A 12,495-nucleotide genomic window follows, 5' to 3' on the forward strand; every position below is an offset into this window, starting at 1 on the left:
AACGTGGCTGATGATGTTCCCTACCCATGTTGCCCTCATGTATTTATTGTATACCTTTTTGGCCTCGTTCTACCCTGGTCTATGGTAAGCTCCTTTTATTTTGCCTCACTTTTTCTTTTCTATATACATATCCTACTCTTTTGCTTCATACCCTAAATCTTTTATCCCGTCCTATGTTAAAACCTCTCTTTTCTCGGTGTTTTTCTACTGTGTGGTTGTCTTGCTTCTCACCGCCCCCCCTCTCACATCAATGTCCTTTACCTTGAATGGTTTTGTGGCTAAAGTCTCCGGGCTTTTTGTCATCCTCTACTTGATATCTCTTTTGGTGGAGTACTATCCTCCTCCTCTTCTTCTTGCTTATTTTCCCTTTCTTTCTTTGTCTTCTTTTGTATTTCGGGGTCCTCGTACATTATTCCTCTCCTTAGACTTTTGCTTTTCTTTCACTTCATATTTTTTCATTGTGCTTCCCTATGTCTCTTATTGTGCTCCTTCTCGCTTCAATATTGTATTCTTCTCCTTTTTTGTCCTTTTCTTCTTTGCTGCTTGAGTCATCAGCTCCCTCGCAATTTCTTCTGTGTGCACTTTTTTGATCTCATGTAGATACCTTTTAACTATCTGCTGATTATTGAATCTCTCCTACTCAATGTTTTCTTTCAATCTAGCTTACTTTCCTTTTATCTATTTTTCTACACCTCTCACTTATGAAAGTACTCCGTATTATCACCTGGAATGTTAAAGGACTGCGCAATCCTGTCAAAAAACAACGGGTACTATCCCACCTTGTCAGGTTGCGATGCTACAAGAATCACACCTCAAGTTACAAGACTTATCCTCGTTACGCAAACAATGGGTGGGTGAAATGTTTTGCTTGCCTGCTGTCAATAATAAGAATGGGGTAATAATTTTATTTCATAAATCTTCGAATGTTATATTACAAAATGAATTTGCAGATACTAATGGTAGATGGCTATATTTAAATGTCAAAGTGAATAATCACCATCTTTCCTTCTGCAATGTGTACGGCCTAAATGGCATAGACCTCTCTTTTTGGTGTGATTTTTCCACCTTTCTTTCCTCACACTCGGCTGAACATTTGATTTTGGGTGGGGATTGTAATCAACTAATGGACCCCTTTCTTGATCGGAAATCCCATACCAGATACATTCCAAATAAGATGCAGAAAAAATTCCTTAAAACCATTACTAATAGGGGATTGATTGACACTTGGCGCACCTCTCACCCTGATGTTCTCGAATTTTCTTTCTTCTCACCTGTCCACAAATCGCACTCACGGATTGACTACATCTTTCTCACACAACCTGCCTTACAATTTATGAACAAGACTGGAATGGGCTCCATCCTTATTTCTGACCACGCTCCTGTTAGTCTTGATATGGATTAACCTACTCCCTCTCCTACATCCAGACGATGGCGCTTTAACAATGCCCTTCTTTTAGACCCACAATTTTCTGAACAATTTACCTAATTTGCACAGGAGTTTTTTCATCATAACCTCTCCTCTGTCTCTCAATTCCATTCTGTTTGGGATGCCTTTAAAGCCTCCGCTAGGGGTTTTATTATAGACTTTGTGTCTCAAAAAAAAAGAAAGCCCTCTCTCATTCAACATTGCATCTAAAACAAATCAAATCTTTGGAACATAAGTATGTCACTACTAATTGCTCCGATACACTACCTCTTCTTATTAAAGCTACAATGCAATATAACAAATTATCTTGGGATTCGGCCTGCAACTCTCTTCTTGAATGTAATGCTAAAATGTACGGTGGTCGAAATAAAGCAGGGAGATTTTTAGCAAATTATCTCAAAATCAAGAAACAAAAATCTAAAATTGTGGCCATAAAAGATGATTCAGGGACTCTGCACCTCTCAGACTCGAACATACTCGAATGCTTCACTAAATATTACTCCTCCCTTTATACCCCTGAAACGTACCCTTCCCTAGATTTCGTTGACTCCTTTTTTCAAAACATTCCTAAAACCCCAGATAGTACCCCCGATCTCTCATCTCTTGATGCCCCTATTTCTGCAACGGAACTTATAGAGGCTATTGTTCTACAACCTAAAGATAAAACACCGGGGCCGGACGGTTTTACAGTTTGATTTTTTTCTTCATTTTAAAACATTTTTGGTTCCTCATCTCCTGTCATTGATTGACTCTTTTTTGCTCGCTGGCGAGTCACAGGGCTCCTTTACGCAAGCTATGCTTTGTTTAATACCCAAGAAAGACAAAGATCCCTCCTTGTGCAAGAACTATAGACCAATGTCCTTAATAAACACGGACTGTAAAATCTATGCAAAACTCCTTGCCCTTCGCATTAATAAGGTTATCCCCAATCTAATTAATATATATCAATCTGGTTTTGTTAAAGGTAGGTCTATTACAGACAATTCACGTACCTTTCTTAACATCATACATTTAGCTTCAAAGTCTACTTCTCCCGTGGCGGCCATTACTTTGGATACCGAAAAAGCATTTGATAGGGTTAGCTGGGACTTTATATTTGGCGCTCTGAAATGGCATGGCTTTAGTCCCCCTATCATTAAACTTATACAAATTTTATATTCAGCACCAACTACATCTGTTTGGGTAAATGGACGTCAATCCCAATATTTCCCTCTCCTTAGAGGAACTAGACAGGGTTGCCCTCTCTCTCCCCTTCTTTTCATCCTTGCCCTTGAACCTTACTTAGAGACTATCAGACGTTCAACACAATATACAGGGCTTCAATTGCAAAACCTTGATATCAAATTCACCACATATGCGGATGATATCTTGTTATTTATTTCTAACCCTTCTGTGTCCTTGCCGGCCTTCTTTTCCCTACTACACGATTATTCCAATGTCTCCGGTTATAAACTGAATGACGATAAATCAGAAATCCTACCTTTAAATAAATTCTGTCTTCCCTCCATGTTTAATGATTCAGGCGTTGAGTGGAACTCCTCACATATTAAATGCCTTGGAATTTTATATTGTAACAATATTAAAGACCTTGTCAAACTCAACCTTTCTCATATTCTTAAGAAACTCTCGGCTCTCATTGATGGTTGGTCTCCACTTTTCCTCTCTTGGTGGGGTAGACTAGCTACTATTAAGATGATGCTCCTCCCAATTATTAACTTCTACCTCTCAATGCTCCCTGTGTCTCTTCCGAATACGTTCTTTCGCACCATCAACAGTTCACTGATCGAGTTTCTTTGGAATAAATGTAAATCCAGGATCTCATTGGCCCGTCTTCAACTATCTAAAGACTTGGGTGGGGTTAATTTTCCAAATCTCAGTTGATATCATTCCGCTTTCATGAAAGCAATCCTTAGCACACGTACTAGTTGTATACAGTAAAAATGTAACGTGTTTTCACAATGCAATTCAAACAAGTGTGCAGAAGAAATGATTTAGTCTTTTTCTTCCAGATGGTTCTTTTATTCATTGGTAGTCTTCTCCGTGGTTCATAACAGCCAGCCAACAGGTGTTTCGTCGCAACTAGGGAATGTAGTCCCGCGACTTTTTCAAGGCTGTGTTTGCAAAAGAGATTACAGAACTAAATTGTCTCTTTCTTAAAAAACATGTTGTACTTAATGATAATGTCACAGCAACACGGTAGTGGGAAACGAGACCCAACGAATAGTGGGTGAAAATTCAATCCATTTGATAAAACCAATGTATGACCAACGACAATATCACCATGCATAGTGAATTCATAAGAAGAGCAGAAACTCTATGATTCTAATCACGATGGAGAGAGCTGTTTAAAAGTGCTTGGGTGAGGAGATGCGCCGAATAATACACGAATCCTACATGTGAACGACACACCCACGTGATGAGTGTCAAGGTGAAGTGAAGCGGGTGTGATTCAGTGTGTTTTGGTTCTAAGGAGTGTGACTTCGCGTATAATCACGTGAACAAAAGTTTTTTGTGCCGTATAATCGCGTCTTGAAGGTGAACAAAATTTATAATGAGCGGCATACGATCATATCTACCTATTCTTTGCTTGATAAATATGTCTGGAAAAATGAAGATATCTGTATTAAAATGATGTTATAGACACAGTAATTATATTCATAACGAAGATTCGGAGTGAGAACGTAGATATTTAAGTAAAAGAACCTACTTAGTAGGTGGTGATAATTCCAAACCACCTATGGTTTCTGCGGTATTGGCGTCACTTGTTACTTGAAAATATAATCCTTGGTGCGATCCTGTTACTTTTCAGTACTGCAAAAATAAATAACAACCTAATTATCCATAGTCATAATCTCCATTCAACTAAGTTACATATGGTATGCGGTAATGAACTAGTGGAGCATGACGTTAGTGCATGAATAAAACAAATACGTTTTGTTCTAAAAAACGGACTTGTTAAGTAAAAATGTGGCGGGGGACTGTACAGGTACCGATATAGGAACGTATTTTACTATTCATTCCCCCTTGTTTTTTTTATATTATAAAGCGAGTTGCACCCCTGTCCGGTAAATTGTATAATTGAGAAAAGTCCCTCGGGGCAAACGCTGTTTAAATTGCACCCATCGGAAGCAGTGCTCTTGTTTATATGGGAAATATCGGAGAGCGTGTGGAACAAAATAAGTTACACACTCAGTAGAATTGTATTCAGGAAATACAATTCTACTGAGTGTGTAACTTATTAACAAGGGGGAATGAATAGTAAAATACGTTCCTATATCGGTACGTGTACAGTCCCCCGCCACATTTTTACTTAACAAGTCCGTTTTTTAGAACAAAACGTATTTGTTTTATTCATGCACTAACGTCATGCTCCACTAGTTCATTACCGCATACCATATGTAACTTAGTTGAATGGAGATTATGACTATGGATAATTAGGTTGTTATTTATTTTTGCAGTACTGAAAAGTAACAGGATCGCACCAAGGATTATATTTTCAAGTAACAAGTGACGCCAATACCGCAGAAACCATAGGTGGTTTGGAATTATCACCACCTACTAAGTAGGTTCTTTTACTTAAATATCTACCTTCTCACTCCGAATCTTCGTTATGAATATAATTACTGTGTCTATAACATCATTTTAATACAGATATCTTCATTTTTCCAGACATATTTATCAAGCAAAGAATAGGTAGATATGATCGTATGCCGCTCATTATAAATTTTGTTCACCTTCAAGACGCGATTATACGTCACAAAAAACTTTTGTTCACGTGATTATACGCGAAGTCACACTCCTTAGAACCAAAACACACTGAATCACACCCGCTTCACTTCATCTTGACACTCATCACGTGGGTGTGTCGTTCACATGTAGGATTCGTGTATTATTCGGCGCATCTCCTCACCCAAGCACTTTTAAACAGCTCTCTCCATCGTGATTAGAATCATAGAGTTTCTGCTCTTCTTATGAATTCACTATGCATGGTGATATTGTCGTTGGTCATACATTGGTTTTATCAATTGGATTGAATTTTCACCCACTATTCGTTGGGTCTCGTTTCCCACTACCGTGTTGCTGTGACATTATCATTAAGTACAACATGTTTTTTAAGAAAGAGACAATTTAGTTCTGTAATCTCTTTTGCAAACACAGCCTTGAAAAAGTCGCGGGACTACATTCCCTAGTTGCGACGAAACACGTGTTGGCTGGCTGTTATGAACCACGGAGAAGACTACCAATGAATAAAAGAACTATCTGGAAGAAAAAGACTAAATCATTTCTTCTGCACACTTGTTTGAATTGCATTGTGAAAACACGTTACATTTTTACTGTATACAACTAGTACGTGTGCTAAGGATTGCTTTCATAACTGTACTGAGCTGAGGCTCATAATTCTGGGAAGTCAGGCGGTACTTCCCACCTTATAGCACCGTTGATCTATAAATTCAGGACTCAATAACATATGTAAATTTTCCTTTTGGCGCCTTTACCTAAAACCAAAACCCCGTTTTCAGCATTTCAGTCATTCCGCTTTCACCGTTAAACAAATTTGGACCTTTTGATCCGATTCCAATACTTCGTCTTGTACCACATGGAGTGCCTTAGAACATGCCCAGTATTCTCTTTCCTCTCTGCTATCCACATTACTACGCCTCAGAAGCGCATGTCCTTTCCTACTTTCATCCACTCAAGGGCTCTTGTAGTCCCATTTGGTATACGTCCTTCTCTGTCTGATGGATCCCTAAGCATCCAGATTTGGTATAAAAAAAAATGTACCATTATCAATCGCCCTTTATTCTGGAAGGAATGGATTGACAAAGGTATTCTTACTCCTCAAAAATTGATTAAAGATGGTTCTTTGATGTCATTTCCGAACTCCAATCTTTGTATAATATTTCTCTGCAACATGCCTCACATTATACCTCACTCAAGGATGCCCTCACACACTACTACTACCTCCCTACAAACCCTAGCGTTCTATCCGAACACTTACTCCCTTCCTCTGTTTCTATTGATTTCTCCACTCAATTTAAAGCTGCCACCATTTATAAGTTATTATCTCATTCCACTGCTAACAGAACCAAATCCTCCTTGAAATTATTATGGGAAAAAGACTTAGGCCTTGACCTTCCCTTTCGCACATGGGACTTTCTTTGGTCCAAAATACACACTACTTCACGCTCAGCCAGCACTACACAGACCCTATACTATTTTTATAATAGATTATTTCTTACTCCTAATGACCTTTATAGAGTCAAATTAATAGACTCTCCCAAATGCTGGTCCTGCTCTGCAGAGAAAGGGGATTTTCTTCCCATGTTTTTTCATTGTCTCCTTGTCAAAGCCTTCTGGTCTCGTATATGGTCCAAATTAAACGACATTTTATTGTCTAATATCCCCTTCCACATGAAACATGTTTTTTTGGGCAACCGCTCTCCCGACTGGGTCAATTATAACAACAAAGGCAATTTCATCAATTTATGTCTAGCCGTCTCCCTCCAGATCATGACTACTAACTGGAAGGATACAACCAAAATCTCTTATCAAGCATGGTGGAATTTACTATGTCATCATCACAGAATGGACAGAGGTCTTGCCACTACCACTTCTTTGTGGATTAAAAAAAGACTTACTATGGTTACCACTAACTACGTTTTTATCTAGAGTATCAAATTGATTCTTCTTGTTATATATAATATTGATGTTTATTATATGCTTAACATCGTTCTTAAAATGTTTACCATTGTACCTTTTTTAGGACTCCTCTTTCTCTCTTCTTTACCCCCCCCCCCCCGTTCTTCTTTCTTTTTTCTTCTTGCTTCAAAAAATAAAATCTTTTTAAAATGCACTTTTTCTTAGTAGTTTTTCTATTATAAGAATATTTGTTCGTACCATCCCTTATACTATGCTCTACTGTATTAATATCCTGCTGCTTTCAGATTCTGTACTGATGTTTTACATTGCCTATAATATCAATAAAGCATTTTAAACTTTAAAAAAAAAAAAAGCAACTAGACGGGGTAAATCCGTCAGATTAAATGCTTACATGTAAACGTTTCCCTCGGGGCGCACTTAACAGCTGCCCTCTGAGAAATAATACATTCCAAACCTTCACCTGGGAAAGGGAAGAGGCGTGCCTCCCCCGCGGTGCGAAACAGATTTATTTATTTTATTTTTGCAATTTTATAGCGCGCACATGCCCCGCCGGCATCGGAGCATAAAAGACAAAAGCCACGGGTGGAGCGGGGCAAAAACTTAGGCTACAAATCGCACTCCGTGCCCTCAAACAGACACAGGAATCTCATGCCTAAATTAGACTTGAAAAGTGCTCGAAGAAGGGGTGGCGAGCCCAGGGCCTGAAGAACGGCGCAAATCAGCATGCGCACGAAGGAGGGGCCTGCAGGAGACGACGCGCAATGTCAGGGTGGCTTTCGGTTGCACGTTGTGCCGCTGAAGCTGCTGCTGGGCGGAGCTTGAGCATCTGTCAGGGAGAGTATACTCACCAGCACCGGCTCCGTACTCCAATACTCCAGCGGTCCCGGAATATGGTGCCCGCCCACTGATGGAGGGCGGTGAAGCAAGCAGATACTTTCAGTCCGAGAGGGAAATGGCAAGCCACGAAACGCGCCCCCCTTCTGGGCAACCAATGGAAGGAAAGTTTCCCAGCAAATCCAGGGCTACAGATCTTTCCATCTCTTTACTAGTATGTTTCTGCCTTTCTAATTGGCTGCTAAATCGTGTGACTCGTGAACCTGCGGTTTTCCGGACATCTACCTTGCTCTTCTTAATTCCTTATCTATTTTTGCACATTTAAAAAGCGCGGGCATTACCCAAAGGTCCTGGAGCGCTTTACAATAAAAATATCTCGTTTCGTTATATGGGCGTCACAGATGGTTTAAAATTAACAGATACTCCCTAAATGGTTACAAGATCGAGAATTGCAAAGGGTAAATGTCCAGGAGTTCAAATTCAAATTCGCTTTATTTGATTTTCGTTTTGAATTACAAAACCATAAAATCATGATACACAGTATATATCACACAGTTTAAAACATTCTATTTAAGTTCATTATTAGGAAGGTACCGAACACCACATAGTATCAATACTTCCTTGATTACATTTACCAAATATAAGCATTTCTCCATATAAAACCCAGTTCTTAAAAGAAAAATGAGTTATGCAGATAAAACAGCATATTAAAATTCAGAGTTGTTTCCTAGATTTAATTACTGCTTTTAAAAATAGTGCACTGTTTCTTGCATAGCATTCATTTTCCAGTAGTTGCAGTGCAAGATAGGCAGGGCGATGTAAAGTTGCTGGGTCCTGATTCAATAATAAACGCCAGGCATGAGGAGGTAACAACTATATATATCTTTATTCCAATACAGTGGGAGAGCGCCGGGGAAAGACGCGACCTCGCGGACTTATTCTCTTCGCGCATGCGCAAATCACCGCATTGCCGCCGTCCTCGCGCACTACGTCACCACGCAACGCGCGAGAACTAGAGCGCGACACTACATATCTCCCCCCTTTTATTTAAACAAATAATTAGGGGTCCATAAAGTTCCTTGGGTTGCTTAGCTTCCCTCTAGTTCAAAGTCTCGGAAGTGGCTGGGTCTTACCACCACTCTGCCCACTCTAGTGCGCCTTACCGGAGTGGAGAAATCTTCTTGGGTACCTTCTTCTGCAGGGCTCCCCCCTTTGTCTCTCGGTGTGCCCAGTTCCTCTCTCCTCGGGGTCATACTCTCCTCTCCACGCTGTTCCTCTATCTCAGATGTTACTTGCTCTCCATGCTCCTCGTTACTCTCTTCTGCTCTCCTGTCCCTTTCTACAGCTGCGTTACTTTCTTCCTTTTCTCTTGGGTTTATGTCTTGTTGTGTCCTTTCACTCTCCACTGGGGGCCATCGTAGGATCTTGTTACATTTGGTCATGCGGTCTTGGGACCACACGTTCCCATCTCTGAGCAATGCTGCCCTATCGTACACTTCTTTCACTTGTAGAGGTAGGCTGTATTTGCTGTCTCCTTTCCTTTTCCGTATGGCTAATTTGACTCTCACCCATTCCCCTCTCTCCAGAGTTGTGGCCTTCACTTTTCTCCTCTGATTGTAGTATTCTGTATATATTCTCCGGGCCTTCTCTAGATTGTGCTGTACTACTGCCGGAGACCATTTACTAGTTATCGTTTTTTCTCGCCATGTTACATTGTCTTTGGTGAATGGGTGTCTTCCTCTCAAAATTCGGAACGGGCTATACCCCGTGCCTGTGGGGGTGATACGGTATGCCCATATCATGTTCTGTATCTCCTTCTCCCAATCTTTGCCCATCATGATGGCTGCTTGGATGGATCCCATGATGACTCTATGTAATCATCCCACCTGTCCATTACTCGACGGATGATACACGGAGGTGTGTTGTACTTTGATTCCATTCCTCTCTGCATACTTGTACCACTTTTCCGATGTGAATTGCGGTCCATTATCGCTCAGGATGGTTCTCGGGATACCTTCCCTGAGGAAAACTGAAGTTAAGAACTTAATAACTGCCTCCGCATCCATTACTTCCTGGACATGTATCTCCGGCCATTTCGAGTACTTGTCGACAAGAACGCACAGATATTTGGGCGTTCCTTGGTTGTCCAGCACAGGTCCTAGAATGTCCACTGATACTTCTTCCCACGGGTCATTCGGTAGGGTGAATTTCCCCAATGCCGGTCTTAAGGGATTCAGTGTCTTGTCTGCTCTTTGGCATTGGTCGCATTCTCTTACATGTCTCTCCACCTGGATATCCATTCCGGGCCACCAGTACATGTGCTTCGCTCTCATCTTGGTTTTTACTATTCCTAGATGTCCTTCGTGCAATAGCGCAACCAGTCTTTATACTAACGCTGCCGGGGGAATAACTTTATCACCTCTGTACAGAAAAATCCCTTTGTCTCCCACTGACAGCTCCTCTCCGACTTCATAGAATTTCCTGAGCGCCTCTCGCAACAGTCTTTTCTCGGGCCATCCATGTATTATGTGCTCTTTGACCTCCCTAATCTCTCTGTCATCCTCGTACGCTTGGGTCCACTCTTGATTGCTTATCACTCTTTCTGGGTCTTCCATCACCGCTACCATCTCTTCCTCTTCTGTTGCTGGGTTGGGGGCTTCTTCCATCGCCGCTGCTCTACTGAGGTAATCTGCTTCTTTGTTTCATGTCCCTGGTATGTACTCCACATCATACCTGTATTCTAGTAACTTTAGTGTCATCTTGGCGATGCGCGGCGTGGCACTTGCATGCCCACTCGAGGTGAGTACTTTGACTAACGGCTTGTGATCAGTTTTGAGTTTAAACCTCGTGCGCCATAGGAATTGGCGGAACCTTCCCATGGCCCACACCACCGCTGACATCTCCTTCTCGATTACACTATATTTCTGTTCTGTGGGTGATAATGATCTTGATGCAAAACTTAGGGTCTCCGTCGTTCCTTCTCTCCTCTCCTGCATGAGGACTGCACCCAATCCTTTCTCGCTGGCATCCGTCGTCAATATCGATAGTCCAAGCGGGTCGTATCCCTGCAGTGGTACGGCTTGGCTAATGTCATTTTTCAATGCCTCAAATTCTTTTTGTGTTTCTTCTGTCCACTTGAACGCTGTTTTGTCCCTTATCAACTGTCTCAGGTGGTGGGTCTTGGTGGCAAAGTGTTGCACGAATTTGCTATAATATTCTGCCATCCCTAGGAAGGATCTCACCTCTTCTTTGTTGGATGGAGCCATAGCATTGCAGATCGCTTTCACATTTGCACGTTTAGGCGTGATGCCCTGTCCTCCTAATTCATGTACCAAATATGTGACAGACGTCATTCCTAGTTGGCACTTCTCCCATTCTGCGGTCAGGCCGTTAGTTTCCAGCACACAAAGTGCCTTATCTAGCTTCTTATCATGGCCTTTCCTGTCTGTCCCCATCACCAGTATGTCATCCTGGAAGTACTGAATGCCCTCGATGTCCTTGAAGAGACGATGCATTAGTTTCTGGAACACCGCTGCTGCTGAAGCGAGATCAAAAGGCATTCTGCGGAATTGATAGCATCCGAAGGGTGTTATAAAGGGTGTCAGTTTCCGGCTTGTTGGATTTAGATCTATCTGGTGATATGCAGACGTGAGGTCGATAGTGGAAAACCACTTTACCCCCTTCGTTTTGGACAAAATTTCTTCAATGCGCGGCAATGGGAATTTCTCCACTACTAGGCACTTGTTCAGTTCTCGAAGGTCCACACACAGACGGACTTTGCCATTGAATTTCATGGCCACTACCAAGGGGGCCAACCATTTCGAGCTGTCTATGGGCTCTATTATTCCATTTTCTTCTAGTCTGCGTAGCTCCAGTTGTACAGCTTCTTTTATGGCTAGAGGCACGTTGCGGACTTTGTGTGATACCGGCCTTTAGTTCTCCTTGAGTACGATCTTGTGTGTGAATTTCTCTAATTTGCCAACTTTCCCGCCAAATACTTTCGGGAATTTGCTCTTCATTTCTTCCAGTTCCGGCCAGCTCCCAGGAGCTGTAATGAGCACTTGCGTGTCCCCTCCTGGGTCTAACTTGATCCCTAGGTCCCCCTGATCCATCCATCCTAGGACGGATGGGCCCTTCTCTGCTACATATAGTTTGCACTCCGCACTTCTTCCCTTAAATTCGAAGTTCAACTTCCTGTATCCCACCAAGGGAATGGGTTCGCCCGTGTACGACACTGGTCGTATATCCGGTGGTTCTAGCCTTGATCCCAAGCTGGGTTCGAATTCTTCCTTCCACACTGCTCTTTGGACGATGGTGTATGGAGATCCCGAGTCTACTACAATCTTGATTCTCACACCTCCTATTACCATGTCGCATTGTGGTTTGCGGGAGCGCTTGCCCTCGATGCCTAGCACTTGCTCGTCCACGCATAATACTCCATCTTCCTCATCTTGTTCTTCTTCTTCCTCCTGTTGGTCTTGCATCACGTACTTCACCATTGGTCTCTTCGTTTTCCGGCAACAAACCTTTTCGTAGTGACCCATTATGCCGCAGAACATACATTTCACTCGGAA

General features: G+C 41.8%; 1 protein-coding gene across 2 annotated transcripts in view; it reads right to left on the bottom strand.

Moving 5' to 3' along the window:
• FAM120B (family with sequence similarity 120 member B) overlaps positions 1 to 8,139 on the bottom strand; it is a 981,159-nt gene extending 973,020 nt beyond the window's left edge. Inside the window, exon 1 of one of the 2 annotated variants that reach the window (XM_085612026.1) lies at positions 7,936 to 8,139. The gene's annotated coding sequence lies outside the window, so the exon portion shown is untranslated. Of the gene's footprint in view, positions 1 to 7,181; positions 7,223 to 7,935 lie in introns of those variants that run through there. The other variant, XM_085612027.1, reaches the window with a different exon arrangement.
• Positions 8,140 to 12,495: the final 4,356 nt, after the last annotated feature.

The sequence above is a fragment of the Triturus cristatus genome, chromosome 6 (genome assembly GCF_964204655.1).
Source record: "Triturus cristatus chromosome 6, aTriCri1.1, whole genome shotgun sequence".
Lineage (NCBI taxonomy): Eukaryota > Metazoa > Chordata > Amphibia > Caudata > Salamandridae > Triturus > Triturus cristatus.